The sequence below is a fragment of the Amblyomma maculatum genome, chromosome 4 (assembly GCF_055883805.1).
Source record: "Amblyomma maculatum isolate TAMU_Amacu chromosome 4, ASM5588380v1, whole genome shotgun sequence".
Taxonomy (NCBI): Eukaryota; Metazoa; Arthropoda; class Arachnida; order Ixodida; family Ixodidae; genus Amblyomma; species Amblyomma maculatum.
Window position 1 is genome coordinate 48373944 of NC_139347.1, and position 15077 is coordinate 48389020.

Sequence of the window (15077 nt, forward strand, 5' to 3'; positions counted from 1 at the left end):
ACGAGTGGAGATAGAGGCTAACTAGCAACCTAAGGATATTCAAAGCAAAATAGCTATCAGCTCAAGCACGACGCAAAGAAAAGAAACTCGCCCACAAAAGATGGACTGACTGGGGCAGTACTTCGGCCACAAAATAAGAACTACAGAGCGCTCTGGAAGACCAATGTAGAAAGGGAGGGAGATTAAAAATCATGCGGAAAGTATCTGACTTGCCTTACATAGCTCCGAAGGAGTTTGCCAACCAGGCGGCAGTCCTCTTTTTCCCAAATCATACGCAGTCTTCCGCCCTACCACCGACAAAGTACACGGTAAATAATTTGTTTGTTTTTTTCTTTCTTTCTTTCTTTATTTTGTTCTTTCTTTCTTTCTTCCTTTCTTTCTTTCTTTCTTTCTTTCTTTCTTTCTTTCTTTCTTTCTTTCTTTCTTTCTTTCTTTCTTTCTTTCGAAGGAAGGAAGGAGACCACCGTAGCAGAAATGCGATAGATCAATGCCTTGGTGTCGACTAGTCGCTCATTTATCTTGATATAGTAAACGGTTAGAAAATGAAGGCGACGAAGAAATATGAAGACGACAGGGCAGCCCAACCCAAGATTTTAATCTTCTATATCATATAGTGGTGATTGATTCTCGTCTGTTACTAAATATAACCAAGCATTTGCGAAAACCCGACCGTAAAAGCTATCGAAGAAACATGAACGATTATCTTTCATAGCAAGAAACCGTAGAGCGTAAGTACGGAAGTGAGCGGTCATTATACTGTGTGGTAGAGGATATTTATCTTGCATAGGGGGGGGGGGGGGGGGGGGTACGATGAAAATAATAAGTGCGGAAAACGAAATTAGGGCCTTCCAAGGAACACATAAAATGGACCCTAAAAATAGCAACATTCAGATTTTACTCCTATTAACAATCGATTTTGTGGCTCTTTTTTTCTCTCTATGAATGCTTCAGCAAAGTACGGATTTTCTGGCGAAAAAATTAGAGTCCTGGCGTCAAGGGCAAAAAGGCTTCTGTTTCCAACGTTTAAAGATGAATGGCGGTGTACCGTGAATCCCAGCTCGAAAACTGTGGTCGCTCAGACTCGCTCCTAGTGTAAAAAACATTCGTCACGTAATCTCAGTTTTCTTGCGAAAGTTGCCGGCAACGCCAACACCTGTGCTTCTTTGCCAGACCTTTGCAAGCTTATAAAATTGCCGCATCTGTTAAAACCAAATGTATTATTTGTCAATACAACATGGAAGTCTGTCGGTAGAGGCCGTTCGCAATTTCTTCTCGAGGTCATCTAAACAAACCCGTGCATTGTACGTCTGGCTTCGGTAAAAAATACGTATGCGCACCTGTTCAAACACATTGCCAGGACTGCAAGTCCAAAGGCTCCGAATAGCTATACTTATTCTCCGTTTCAGTGTGTGTGTGTGTGTGTGTGTGTGTGTGTGTGTGTGTGTGTGTGTGTGTGTGTGTGTGTGTGTGTGTGTGTGTGTGTGTGTGTGTGTGTGTGTGTGTGTGTGTGTGTGTGTGTGTGTGTGTGTGTGTGTGTGTGTGTGTGTGTGTGTGTGTGTGTGTGTGTGTGTGTGTGTGTGTGTGTGTGTGTGTGTGTGTGTGTGTGTGTGTGTGTGTGTGTGTGTGTGTGTGTGTGTGTGTGTGTGTGTGTGTGTGTGTGTGTGTGTGTGTGTGTGTGTGTGTGTGTGTGTGTGTGTGTGTGTGTGTGTGTGTGTGTGTGTGTGTGTGTGTGTGTGTGTGTGTGTGTGTGTGTGTGTGTGTGTGTGTGTGTGTGTGTGTGTGTGTGTGTGTGTGTGTGTGTGTGTGTGTGTGTGTGTGTGTGTGTGTGTGTGTGTGTGTGTGTGTGTGTGTGTGTGTGTGTGTGTGTGTGTGTGTGTGTGTGTGTGTGTGTGTGTGTGTGTGTGTGTGTGTGTGTGTGTGTGTGTGTGTGTGTGTGTGCGTGCGTGTGTGTGTGTGTGTGTGTGTGTGTGTGTGTGTGTGTGTGTGTGTGTGTGTGTGTGTGTGTGTGTGTGTGTGTGTGTGTGTGTGTGTGTGTGTGTGCGTGTGTGTGTGCGTGCGTGTGCGTGTGCGTGTGCGTGCGTGTGCGTGTGCGTGTGTGCGTGTGCGTGTGCGTGTGCGCGTGTGCGTGTGTGCGTGCGTGCGTGCGTGCGTGTGTGCGTGTGTGCGTGTGTGCGTGTGTGCGTGTGTGTGTGTGTGTGTGTGTGTGTGTGTGTGTGTGTGTGTGTGTGTGTGTGTGTGTGTGTGTGTGTGTGTGTGTGTGTGTGTGTGTGTGTGTGTGTGTGTGTGTGTGTGTGTGTGTGTGTGTGTGTGTGTGTGTGTGTGTGTGTGTGTGTGTGTGTGTGTGTGTGTGTGTGTGTGTGTGTGTGTGTGTGTGTGTGTGTGTGTGTGTGTGAACTGCAGCAACGTATTAGAGAGAGGGGGTGGGGTTCAAGCTCAGAAACTATAAGCGTTCTTCTGAAGTGCATTTCCGAGTGCAAAGTACAAGCGAAAGTGACAGTCGTGGTAGCAGGCTATTCCAGTTGACAGACAGAGCGCATGTCGCGAGTAACACAGCCAGATTTGAAATTACGGTTGCCTCTTACTGGCCGCCTATAAACATGCGTGGAACTAAGTGAAGTCCGATGGAACGCGAAAGAAAAAATGGACATCGTACTGATGTGAAAGTTTCAGGAGGGCGCCGGAGTATTGAGGACGGAGGTGAAAGCTTGAGAAGCCGCAGCTGATGTTAGGTTGTGTCTGCTCGAACGCTGCGCTGCTTTGAAAACGCAGAAAACTGCAAGCGTATGAACGTTTTGTAAAGCGAGAAGAAATCGATGAAATGCAACCATTTGTTTCTGTTTTCGCTTGCTCAAATCACATCCTGCTAAACGCCTTGATGAAGGTGGTAGTGGTTTATTGAAATGATAATAAAAAAAGGAAAGAAAAAGTTTTGCCGGCCGCAGAAGCTGCTATCGAATATATGACGCCTCCGAGCAAGAAAAGGAATAGGGAGAGGATAGCGAGTAGAAGAACAGCGGGGTACGATAGCAAGGACGGAGAAGCTTTGTAGATTGGAAACGGCATTTCCTTGCCATAAATGGTGGCTCTCGCCGAATGGCGTTTCACTGGGCATTTTTTTTAGTGGTGAATTTGAATGGACCAGTCCTTGCACCATTTCAAGGCTGTGTTGCACCCATCCTAACTACCGGATACAGGCGTTCGATGACACTCTCTTTACACCTACGTTATTACGAACATCCGCTCTCAGCGAACAGGGCATACCGAGAGATAGATTTGGCCCTTCCAATGTTTATTACACCTGAGAATAGGACATATCTTCCGATTCGTGTATTTCACAAGAGCGATTTTTTTTTTCACGAACTTAAGCTTAGAGCTGGGCAATGCGTTTTCTTGTTAATCAGAAAATCTTCGACCTGACAGACAATTGCGGCGGTGGACTAGTGGCATCTGTTCGGTATATATCGACCAACTGCGTATTTTTCCCGTGTAACCGGATCGTTCGTTTCCTGAGCACGTGGTGAGTTCCGCATCCGTCCTCGAAGTGCTTCCGGTGCGACACGAATGCCGGCACACAGGAAGGGAATCGTAACGACCCCGGTCTCATCCGCGCTCTATAGTGTGCGCGTGTTGGGCTCCCAAAGAACTGCGAAAGTCAGCCCACACTAATCGCTGTGCACTTTGATCGTTCATTACGTGCCTTCGCACACACGACGAAGCAGCATTCAACGCACTGCCGCCAGCCTTCGGCAAGCTGGCGCCAGAGAGTGCGGAAATGATATAGATTACTGCGGCGGTTTCAGACCTATTAGAAACGAAACAACAAACTTCGGAGTTTTCTCCCTTTCACCATTCAACAAAAAAAAAATTCTAAAACCGATTACGATTCTCCCTAATGTGAAATTTGAGTGCAGCTAGTCAAGCGTTTTTTGCGATATGTGTAGCCAAAGAATTTGAGAGATGCTTGTACGTGTGTGTAGTTACAAAGCACTATTTATGATGATAATGATGATGATGATGTCCTCAGTCGAAATGGCACATACCCACGGCGGGAAATTGGCCAGGGTACATTGCAAATACTACATAAATATGGACAAAGAGTGGAGTGTTTAGGTAATTATGAGTTTTGAACTAGAATTTGAACAAAAAATGAAAAGGAAAAGAAAAAGCAATGAAGTTTCACCTAGTATAGGAATCTGCCTGATAAAATTATATAACCGTGAACAGAATCGCACACTGGTTTCAAGGCATATCCCTTGACGCTAGCCCCGAAGATGAGTTTTCGCACAACCCAAAGAGAATATCTCGAAAGAAAAGAAGAGCGACAAGCTATAGTGCACTGGAGAGAGAAAGAGAGAGAGAGAATAACTTTTATCATCCAACAGAAAGATGCACGCCCCAACACCCTCGGCCGGCAGGCCGAGGATGCCAGGGGTGAGCACTGCCTTAGATCTTGGCCGGAATGTTTTGTTCCTCGGCAGCTTTCTCGGCCTGTCGGACGTGTTTCGGCTGTAACTCGGGATCCGAGCTCCACAGCAGGGCTTCATAGACTTCTTTGATATCAATGTCCGGGGGAAGAGAGCCTTCCTAGATAATGTGATCGAGAGACTCCGTCACTCAGCAGTGATAACGCTGATCCAATCTAATTTCCGGAAACACCGCGCTCATGACAACTTGGTTTGGATATGTGTATAGGTTAGGAGTCGCCTCCGAGCTATCGCCTGTTTATTATGCAGTGACGGGTCTGGCGGTGGCACTAGCCTGCTTTCTCGTCTTTAGTGTTGTGCAACCTCCCCAAAGTTTACCATGGGCGCTCTGCTCCCTTGGTCGATGGGTTCTGAATCAGTCCGGTGGTAAATACCTCGAGCTAGCTTGCATTCCGCCTCATTACCTGGGACGTTGGGACGTTGACATGTATCCGTGTCTATATTAGCTTGATTGCTCTTGCAATGCTCCGCACTGCTAAAATCCACGAACATTCTACTATGCTCTAGCAGAGCTCGTGCCTTTCTTTCTCTTCTTCTGGGAAATTATCTTCGGCTCATTGCACTCTTTTGCTCGGTAACGGAACCAACGACGAGGCTGTTCAACAGCCGAGCGACGCTACACGCAGTCACCGTGCATGTAGCGTTGTGTCCTCTTCTCCATCCACTCTCTCAATATCAAGCGCAGGTTTAAAAGCATGCTGTTCACATCGCGTTTCCTCCTACACGTGTCGTGAGCTCCACTGTACGTTACACTGTATCACTATATTCGTGCTCGGCAGAAATACGAGAAAAGATGACATGTCGCCTACACGGCGCCGTGAGGGACTCAGTGACCGTTCCCATGATGGCAGCAGTGCACGCTAGGAAGCATCGCGCGTCAATACACGCAAGGCTCGACACCATTTTTTTTTTTTTTTTTTTTTTTGCGAAGAACGCCGCTCAGGCTTATACGGTGCAGTGCGCAAGCAAACGACAATCAAGCAACACACATTTCTCATATAACAGCAATGCGTTCGATAAATCGTGACAAGGCAATCATTTGCCACTTCTATTTATTTTCCTGAACAAGGTCTGGCGGATAGTGCTTCCGGTCTTTTAGTCCACACGAGACTACAGTTCTATTCTCATCGTGATCGCAGACATCTTTCATCTGAGCCGTTGCAGTCATTGGCTGAACAGTGGCACTCTCACGCTTGTGTAATTGCGCCATGAGGTAGAATTTTACAGCGGAAGCACTATATGTCAATCGGCCACGAAAGGCGGCGTATAGAAGAAAATGGAGCTGGTGTTCCTGTAATATGCTCCCGCAGGAAGCAGAAATGCGCGAAGAAATACGCGTCAATTTTTTTATTCGCAACTGATTAACGATTATCTGTCAATGTGCTCCAGAAAAAGTTCATTTTTTTTATCCAAAAGTATGAAATATGGCTTGGAGTGTAAATCTTGGCGCAGCGTTTTTAATACAAGCTAATATGCTATATGATCTCCACACTGACTTGGACCGGTAGTGTTAAACGAGCAAAAAGGGATCCCAGTTTACCCCGCCAATGTGTTGTGCAGGCATTCAGACACACCGCATCTTCACTCCTTAGTGTCAACTTCAAATTTAATTCAGGCTCGGAATAATGCAGGGAGAAAAATACATTGAGGACACTGTAAAACTTTCACTGGAGAAATGTGAAAGCCTGAGCGTTGCTGCTGCTGTTAATACACTAGACACATCGTCTTGTTTACTATTTTTTCCTTAATTTCTACTCTGTTTCTAATTTGTGTATTGTATGTATTGTTACGTGGTGGCATGACAAGCGATGAAACACGGCGACACAACAGAAACAGAACGACGTGATGACATGACGATGAAATAGGCGGGCCTGGCGTGAGCGGTGCCCGTTTCGTCATCTACGTAGCAATGTATATATATATATATATATATATATATATATATATGTATGTATACACAGGCTCTTCCAGCACCGGACGCGATATTCGGAGGTCGTGGGTTCGGTTCCCACCATCGGCACGTTGTTTTTCCTTCTACTTTGTGTTTAATTATATCTCCCCTAAACAGATTACAGTACTAATTTAGTGATTACCGAAGTAAAAATAAAAAAAAAGACAAAGTACAATCCCAATGCTTTCCTTACCGATATTCGGAGGTCGTGGGTTCGGTTCCCACCATCGGCTATGTTTTTCCTTCTACTTTGTGTTTAATTATATTTCCCCTAAACAGATTACATTACTAATTTAGTGATTACCGAAGTAAAAATTAAAAAAAAAAAAACGACAAAGTACAATCTCCAATGCTTTCCTTGACCTCGCCGACTGTTGGCTACTTTTCCTTCATGTATTATAACGAGCACCCTCATTTCCCCCTCATTTATATATATATATATATATATATATATATATATATATATATATATATATATATACAGTATATCAAGCGTCCTTAAATTATGGACATGTTCGTACGAAGTCGGTGTGGAGTTGTCTCTACGCGTGAAAATTTCATTGACAGCGTGGCGTGTGTGGGGTTTTTAGTAAGCATGAACGAAAGTGTACAGGCTACGCAAGGACAAAATGGGGTCATTTCAGTGTATCAACAGAAGTACCTCGTTATCTCGGGGCAATACTGCTACTCTTTCAATGAGTATTAATTTCACCATCGAGTTTCAAATAGTTTCTCTCTGGGTGAGAAATATGAAACAAACTGCCTGCAGGCTATGCAGTCTTGTGCATGTTTATACCGACAGATTTTATTCTGGATGTACCAAGACGAGGTCGCTTTTTACCGTCAAAGTTGGGTGCCTCACGTGGGCCATTCTTTTGAGAAATCATTTTAAGGCTGCTCGGGTGGAGGAGGTAGGTATTGAACTAGCGCTGACACAACATTAGGCCAAGATCATCGTTAGCAATTCTATATCGGCATTTAGAAATTACGACGCGGGTAGAATATCCACGGCAGCAGTAAACGTTCCCGCGGTCAGCCAAGTTCCGACAGAGCCGGTCCTGTTGTCTTGTAAATCAAGGGTTACAACGCAACGTGAAAGCATACACGCTGGCCTGAGGTCCTATTTTCTGGAAAACCAGTGGCGTCTTATGAGAAGAGCCCCATGCAGTTCGGTGAAGAACTTAACATGTATCAGGAGATCCTTAATCATTATAGATTGGAACGTGAGTTGTACCAAAGGGCACACAAGAAACTCTCAAAGAGAGGAGAGGTAGCGTGGACAAAACTGCAAACGGGAGTCTTCCCAAATCCGCACCTTTTAATCAAATGACAGCCCCGCCGGGGTGGTGCAGTGGTAAGACGCCCGACTACTGTGCCGGAGTTCCCGGGTTCGAACCCGACCACGGCGGCTGCATTTCGATGGAGGCGAAACGAAGAGGCGTCCGTGTGCTGTGCGATGTCAGCGCACGTTAAAGATCCCCAGGTGGTCGAAATTACTCCGTAGCCCTCCACTACGGCTCCCCTTTCTCTGTTTCTGCTTTCACTCCCACCCTACTCCCTTCCCTTACGGGGCGGTTCAGGTGTCCACAGAGCAAGTGTGACAGATACTGCTCCTTTCCCTTCCTGCGAACCAATTAAAAAAAAATATTCAAATGGCAGCCCGAGGTGTTTAGCCTTCGATGCAAAAAAAATGTGATCGAATCGCGGGCTTGGCCCACATGGTGCGAACGCGCCCTAGTTTTAGAGAGCCGAACAACAGCAAAGATTCCTATAGGAGGCGCTGCTGCCAAACCGAGTAGAACAATGCCAATGTAAAGTCATCGGTCTGGCCATGGCTACCGCCACGCTCCAAGAGATTGCTGAGCCCACGACAAGAGAGAATGATCGGTAGTTAACGTTACACTACTCCCTGTTAAGTTCTCCGACTGGTGCTAATTTTTCTCTCTCTCTTTATTCCATCTGTACATACATCCCCACCGCAAACAACCATCTCCGAGTATTCTGAAATGACAGTAACTGCAGCAGTGGTCAAGTGGTGTCACCGCCGTTTAATAGTGAGATTGCTTACTTCACAGAACTGTCATTGGCGTAATGGTCAGTGAGACCATGCTGGTTCGGAGAGTGGGTGCTCCCTGTGCAATCTGTGTGCGCGTACCCCGTACGAAGGTACCTGGAACTTCAGAAGCAAGACGAATGCATATACGGCAGTGTTCGTATTTATGCACATTAGTAAAAGTGTTGCATTATCGTTTCAGTACGGCATGCATAGTCAATGACTATTTCTTGTGACAGCATTTAGTCAAGTAATGTCCATGTTGGTGGTAGGAGAAAGTTTTCAGTCGCATGACCCGCTTTCATTGTTAAATGTTCTCGTCGCCTCGCGTCAAATATCCTCGATTTTCAGAAAATCCACTCTTGGTACTACCGCACTGCCACATTTGGTCACTACGCACCATGTTATAACAAATACGATAAGTGGGATTTCTTCGCTGTTCAGTCAAAAAGATGGTTTAGTTCGATTTATAACTTTTATGTCCTAAAGCAACCAAGGCTACTAGGAACGTTGGAGTAGAGGTTTGCGTAAATCTCGACCACCTCGGTTTCTTTAACTTGGACTGACATCGCACAGCACACGGGCGCATTGGTCTTGCTTCCAGTGGCCGCCGCACCCGGTATTGTACCGGTGTACTTGAATGACCGAAGGCTCTGTCGAAAATAACTGCACGAAACCAGAAGTCGTGGCTGCCGGTTAGGGTTCTTGCTTAGTGCCTGCTGCCATCTTGCGTGGTTTTTAGTATGGTATGGTATGGTATGGTATGGTATGGTATGGTATGGTATGGTATGGTATGGTATGGTATGGTATGGTATGGTATGGTATGGTATGGTATGGTATGGTATGGTATGGTATGGTATGGTATGGTATGGTATGGGTATGATACGGTATGGTGGATTCAAGTCCCAAAGCTGGGCATTATATTTATAGGTAATGCCGTAGTGGAGCATTCCCGAATGATTTGATGTTTTGATTCCGACCATCAGGTCGAAACTCTGATGTTCCACTGACACCGCGGAACGTATTCAGCGCAACATCCATCATTACACAGAAAAAAAAAATATGTTTCATTTTATGCGTTCCAGAAATATGCGAAGGGCTGGACTGCATATTGCAGTTCTAGGATTTGAAAACTGTGCAATGCGAGCTTCGCGTGTGCCGAGATCCTGGCCATCAGTCACCACACGCCCACTGCGTCACAGAAGTAGGCACTAAACCAGCTCTCGAGAACCGAGACTACGCTGCACGCACGAAGCAATAAAAGAGATGAGCGCCGGTAGCACGCTGCTGGCCAATGCTGTGATCTCTCGCGCAGCGACTACACGATAGCTTTGCGAGTGAGAGTGGGTATTTAAATCAAGTACGCCTGTCGGCGGCCAGTGGACCCCGCTATAGACAAGTTCGGGTCACTAAAAGTTGCCCTATATTGATTTGACAAGCTCTAATACACACTAGTCCGCATGGACAGTGGGAACGGTAGACAAGCACAGCAGCGTACGCACGATGTCTCGGAGCAGTCTAGCTCTGTGCCCCGCACTGAACATCGCGTGAGCGCGGCTTTCAAATCTATTTCCGTAATTGTGCCAAAATGCCCCAATGGAAAAAGGTTATTGGGAAGCTGGGCCGGAGCTGCGACCGGCTGACAGTGACAAGTCGTTCGACCACCTCTACACCACCTGAAGCGGGAGAAAGATAAGTGGAAGGGCACCGTGGTCTGATGTCCGAATCCCCCAAATTCAAAAAGGGAAAAATGATATTATTATGGGTAGCGAGGTCTGCCGTCATGGAAAATACGGCGCACGGGCTGAGAAGTCCACAGTTTTTTATAAATATCATTTCCTCGTTTGCTAGCTCGTAATAAAAAGCACTAAGCTTGAGACATGAAGGGTGATGAATTCGCACGAAACAAAGAAATCACTATTGGGTCTAATGCGCACGCAATAAGGTTCCCAGTTTCTTTTGTCCAACTATACACAGAGCAAATATGTTGATCGAGCCGCACTTGACTCACGTTGGGATGTTCATTTCCATGTCGGGTCATGTATCGCAGCTAGATGGCGCCACCGTTATATTTTGGTCTTCGCTCCATCCTTTCAGGTTACCTTCTTCATGACTGTACGCCGCAGCAACTCTGACTCGGTGGCGTGCGATACTTTTTCCAGGCTGCTCCATCGCCAACTTTGTGCTTTATCGCATGGACAACTAAACGCTTTTAAATGTTCGCCTTCCAATATATCTGCCGTGGTTTGTTCTTTCTAAATTATGTGGCAGCCGTAGCCAGGTGCTTTGCTCTCCGAGAAACCTTCATTGAGGGGCCAGTTTTACAGCATAAATCATGCTATCGAAAAAGAAATGGGGGGATAAGTGAGCGGAAATGAAACTAGGGTAATTTTCGGCCTTGAACTTCGCCCTCCAGTTCGAACTCGAACGCGCCACCGTTTTTCGCTCGCAGTGTGACTAGACAGCCGGATGTTTGAAGAGCGGATATCCTTCTTTGCAATGCAGTATTGGATTCGGCGACGTCTAGAGAGTCCCTCTCTGCTCACAAACGCATCAGTCATAAAACAGATCGGCGAGGAAGTGCTCAGGCGTCGGGACACGAACAGTGGCTGTGCAACTGGCTCCACCAACGCGCGACTCTGCGACTGTCGGCAACCAGTAAGTAATCCCTGAACAATGTTTTATGGAACCTAATGGGCACAGTGATGCGGCATTACAGTCATTCCTTGTTCAATGCACCGTACTACGATCTTTTAGGTCCCACCTGTTAAGGTGAGTGGCGTGAGCAGTAAGTGTGGACAGAAAGTGGCAACAAAGCTATAGCATGATTTCGTAGCAAAATTCCTACGCAAACGCTTTTTACGCAGCTTTCGGATTGGTGTCATACCATTTTTATTCACATTTAGCATCCATCTACTTTTCAAGCTAAAGACTAGTTTGTGATAGGAATTCGAACCGTAGACATATGTACAGCCTCTTTCACACCTAGAAGGAAATTGGGAGTGCGTGACTGCGCCGTGCTTTCAGAACCATGAGCCGACAAAAATGGGTGAGGCTAAAGTCACATGTGCGGCCCAGGCACATGAGCAGGAAGAGAAGCCAACTGTGCTTATTGAGAATGGCATCTTTGCCGCTGATTCTCCCAGGCTCAGTTCTTACGACTCCCAGGCTTTCGGCAGCAGTGCGGCACAAAGCGCGGCGGGCACGCGCTCTCAGTTTCCCTCTAAAAGTGAAAGGATCTGCACCTCTAATTGTATGCCTCCACCTGTACGTGCAGGCGCCAGCATATAATTCAACCACATACAGCGCCTTTCCTTTCCTCAGAGACCAAACTAACTGAAAACATTTAACACTTTTCCAAACTCTGTGCCAATCTCTTAATGTTAAATCATCAAGCAAAACTATGCCAAACAGCGCTTCCACACATCCTAGTCAGTTGAAATGCAGTGAAACCCCAGTTAATTTTTAGATGTTTCGCATGTAAGAAGAAATATTGGAGAATGAATGTAAAAATGTGAAGCTGATAAATTAGCCGATAAGGAAAGCTCGTGTGCTGTAGTCCTATTGCCCTCAATCAATTTGTTTCAGTTGTTTAGTCAGAACTACTCACCGCCTCGACTCCAGCTGCATACAGAAAGAACTGTTATTCCCAAGCAGAGAAAAGGCAAAGATCATCTCCCAAATAAACCACTTTGCAACGACCCTCATAGGTGACCGAATGAGAGACAGCGCGAACTAGGTTGACACGCGCTGCAGTCGCATTTGGCACCATCAGAAAGCCAGCAATGGGCTCGTATCAATCCAGTCGGACGTTGCTTTTTGTTCGCGACAGAGTTCAAGCTTATTCCACCGTTATTCCATCACTAGCTCTTCAGAAGTGCCTCGCCGGAAGCCAGACCCATAGCAAATTCGAACGCGTACGGAGCACGCTTTCGTCGAATCCGAGCATCCCTATGTGGACAGGCAGGAAACATCAACTGCGCAGCGTATCTGCAAGAAACGCCATGAAAACGCGCCTTCCTGCCAAGGTCCGCGTTGAGAGGTTTGAAATTCAACAGACCTTCAGGCCATTGGTTTCGAGGAGCCATGTGCCGAATGGCACAAAAAATAATTATAGCCGATTTGCATAGTCACTCAAATGCGATGTAGGTGCGTAGCGCTGCTTATCCCTGCTTGTGATCTAGGGTCTTGTGCCGCTTAGCTGCAATACCTGCATCAGTAGCCTAACATTCCCGCTGTCTGCGTAACCGTTGAACTTCAGCACGTCGAACCTGCGCCGCAGTGCCAGACGGCCCGGCTTCATCAACAGTGATGCGAAGCAAACTCGAGGTGCAGCCTCGTCCTCAGCTTTCTTTAACCCTCTTCGGTGGTTCTTATTACAAATGAACGAAAATAGGCACATTGTATTGCATCTGTCTTTGAAATGCACTGCGCTGCACCCGAAAGGTCTGGGATGGGAGCATAGGGAGAGAGAAAGAGAAATTTGAGGAGATTGTAGGGCATGAGCAAAACAAATGCTCCAGAGTTTTGCATCAATACATTCCGAGCAGTGAAAGAAGGTCTCCAGAACGAAGAAAGGTAATCTAAGAGCAGGGAAATGCGCTTGAAGGCGAGCGCCAGCTAAGACGCGGATGTAAGCTCAAGCTGCTTCACGACGCGGCGAGCGGCTGGGAGCCGAGGTCCAGGAAGCACCGCGCATACCCGTCTCCTGTCCGTGAAGACTGAGGAATGACTGATGCAAGGGGGAGAGATGCCGAAGTGAAGAACGCGCGAGCAACACACGACTGCTCAGTGTGGAATAACACACGCTTGTACAACTCTGCCCGGTGACGACCGCCCCGTCCGCAACTGTGGCACGTCCTACTCTCTCAGTGAGTACATCTGTGCGGCAGCTCCGCCCCCTCATAGTTAAGTCGCGTGATACGGGCGTCGCCACCTTCTCTTTCTCCTTTTCGAGTTCACGGAGAGACGGACAGAGTTAGAGCGAGAGAGAGAGAGAAAGAAAGAAACGGCAGTTCCGCTTCCTCAATGCTGAGCCGCGGGAAGCGCGCGTCACCAACTTCTCTTTCTCCACGTCAAGTTCGCGAAGAGCGAAAGAGTGAGCGGCTTCGGACAGACATCGGTGAAATGCGTGATTGCGGCTAGTAGTGCTACGCACTAAAATTCCTTTCAGTACGCTCGCCTCCTCCTCTCGCAAGCAGTGATCTATAGTTTTACATAAAATATTTTATGAGGTAACTGAAAGCACGTCCCACATAATTTCTACGAGGAAAAACAACAACACGGTGTATGTGCCCCTAATATAGTCCCGTCGCTTATAAGTCTAACATGACAAGCCGATGACGCGGCAAAGGTTCAATATTGTCACCATCATCATCACTATCATCGGCCGGACTATACCCACTGCAGGGCAAACACCTTCTCAGCTGGTTTCCACTTTTTCATAGCTTTTAAAGCTTCATTAACCTCATCCTTCATCACTGGCGGAACGCCTCATTGCTCTTCACCACTACCAATCTCATTATTGTTCTGACTACTTTGGCTACTGTGTAAGTCACTGTAGAACTGTTCGGCTGCATTGACGATCTTGTCCATTTTAGTGATGACATTGCCAGCCTTGACCCTTAGCGCATACACCTGATTTTCGTTTATGCCTAATTTCTTCTTCGCTGCTTTGAGGCTACCACCATTCTTCTGAGCATGTCGATTTCCTCCACGTAATACTTCCTTCTCTATTGCACCTATTGATTATCTTTGATGGCTTTGCCAATCCTATCCTACATGTCTGTTGGATTAGAAGCTTTCATACTTTGGCGCCTCCTAATGAAATCTTTAGTCTGCTTAGATAATTTACAGGTACACTTCCTAACAATTCTACCACCTTCTTCTACCATGCACTCAGTAATGATTTCTCTGAATATATCGTTACTTCTACACTAAGGTCGTCGTGCTTGGTCAATGCTGAATATCTATTGTGTAGCGAGATCCTCAATTCTTCTGTATTCCCCCTTACAGCTATAGCATTCGTTGATGTATTTTTTCCTTACTAATCTGTTTCGTTCCCTCTTCAAATCTAGACTAATTAGGGACCTTAGCATCCTGTGGTCAATGTTTCACACATTTCCGATCACCTCTACATCCTGCACAATGCCAGGGTTAGAACACAGTATACTATGAAGTCAATTTCGTTATTAGTCTCCCCGTTAGGGCTTTTCCATGTTCACTTCTGGTTCTTTCGTTTGCTGAAAAAGGTATTCATGATTCGTAAGTTGTTGCGCTCCGCAAACTCAACTAAAAACATTATTCTGTTATTCCTTAGACAACGCCAAAGTCTCCCGCTTAGTGGTCTCCGGCCTGCTTTTTACCTACCTTAGAATTGAAGTCGCCCGTCAGTACAGTATACCGCGCTTTTACTTTCCCCTTTGCCGATTCTACATATTCGTAGAAGCTTTTCTACATATTCGTAGAAGCTCTATATTCGTAGAAGCTACTACATGTAGGCGAGTAGACCTGCACAACCTTCAGCTTCTGCCTCTTATTAAGCTTAGTTACGATGTCTGCCACCCTCTCATTAATACTATAGAATTCA